Source organism: Limulus polyphemus, unplaced genomic scaffold (genome assembly GCF_000517525.1).
Source record: "Limulus polyphemus unplaced genomic scaffold, Limulus_polyphemus-2.1.2 Scaffold3840, whole genome shotgun sequence".
Lineage (NCBI taxonomy): Eukaryota > Metazoa > Arthropoda > Merostomata > Xiphosura > Limulidae > Limulus > Limulus polyphemus.
Genome location: NW_013669450.1, coordinates 9,283 through 11,075, shown reverse-complemented (window position 1 = coordinate 11,075; position 1,793 = coordinate 9,283).

Genomic DNA, 1,793 nt, shown 5'->3' with positions numbered 1-1,793 from the left:
TGAAAATTAAACCTTATTTTCAATAAGCAATCCTGAAAAATATTTGGGGGTGCTTAACTTTTTTCCAGGTGTCTATATATAGGCATCTCTTGAACTTAAAACAATATATTATGCCTCGTTACATTCAAATATACTGTAATTTACATTCAGTTCTATGTTTATACAGCGTCTTTTGATCGTGGTTGTTGCCCTGACAAAGTTGTCGTTTGTGGAGTTTCACGCAAAGCTACTAGAGTGCTATCTGCACTAGCCGTCCATAATTTTGAAGTAATAGACTGGAGAAAAAGTAGCTAGTTAACACCATCCACCGACATATTGTAGGCTACTCTATTGAAATAATGTGATTTGGGCGTCATATAATGCACCTACCCCCCCCCTTTTATTTTATTTATTTTAATTTTATTTTTATTATCAATAGTCTGGCACGTTAACCATTAGGTAGCCTTTGAAAAAGTGACGATCATCTTGACAGAAGCCCCATGTTTTTGAGGGCGATATCTCCATGACCAAGAATGTGCATCAAACATTTTATTAATGCATTTTTCATAGCTTATACTGATCTACAATCGATATAAATGTCATAGACTCAAATGAAATACCTCCCCCCCCCCCGTCCCGATTCCTCGGAGGTAACCTGAGGGCTTATAATACTACTGGTAAAGTGCAGGTTTCGATACTCGTGGTAGGCACAGCACAGATAGCTCATTGTATAACTATGTGCTTAATAACAAACATAAAATAGCACAATAAATCGTTCTTCAAAATCTTTCAAGACATCTGAAGAGATGTCTTTTCTAACCAACCGGATTTTAAGTGTAAGAGAAACAGGTACTCTGTGTGAGGACTAGTATAATGACAAAAGTGAAATGATTGACTTCACATTATTTCGTATTTACAAAATGTGCCGTTTAATTTTTTTCAGAACCATAAATCATATTATTTAATTTTGTTTTGTTTCTTGATCTCCTAACACCTACATATTCTACTGAAACGTTGAACGCTATGAAACATAAAATGAAATTTAAGAAAAGGATCTTCATTTACAAACCATATAAACAAACTTCATAAAGTATTACGTTGTTATTTCAGCACTACAAAATGGTTTGTATGACGTAACAGCATTTTGAGTAAAGTGCCTGAAATGTCCATCGACTCTAACTAGATTAAGTCATCAGTATATCAACTCTGGCTTCGTAGAGATTGAGAATATGATGAAACATTCAATTTCAAACAACAAAAATAAAAACAGGGATGACATGCTAATTATAATATTTCAGTGCAAAAGTACTAAGATGGTCGAATTTTCTTAAATGAACATCACTAAAATCCTATTGCATTTCTCTGAAAGAGTTCAGCGGTATGTCCGTGGACTTATAACGCTAAAAATTGAGTTTCAATACCCTTGGTGGGCACAGGACAGATAGCCCATTGTGTAACTTTGTGCTTAACTACAGATAAATAAAACTTCTCTTAAAGAATACAGCATTATTTTTTCTTCCTCAGTATAAAAATTCCTTCCGTTACCCATATGGTTTTTGCAAAAACTTTAGATTACTGAATGGAAATAAAAGTGGAGCAATGAAACTAATCCAATAGGCATATCTAGCAAACTTATCGCACTGTTTTTAGTCTCTGGATATTCAACAAGTCAAGATAGTTTTTATTTGTTTCACATACAGAATGAGCTGTAAAATGTGTGCGATATTCTTTGTTCTCAGCGTTTCAAGGCACGTGAGAACGAAACGAATATCCACCTCATATTTTGTAATAATTTCTGCCGCCTTCAACATAAA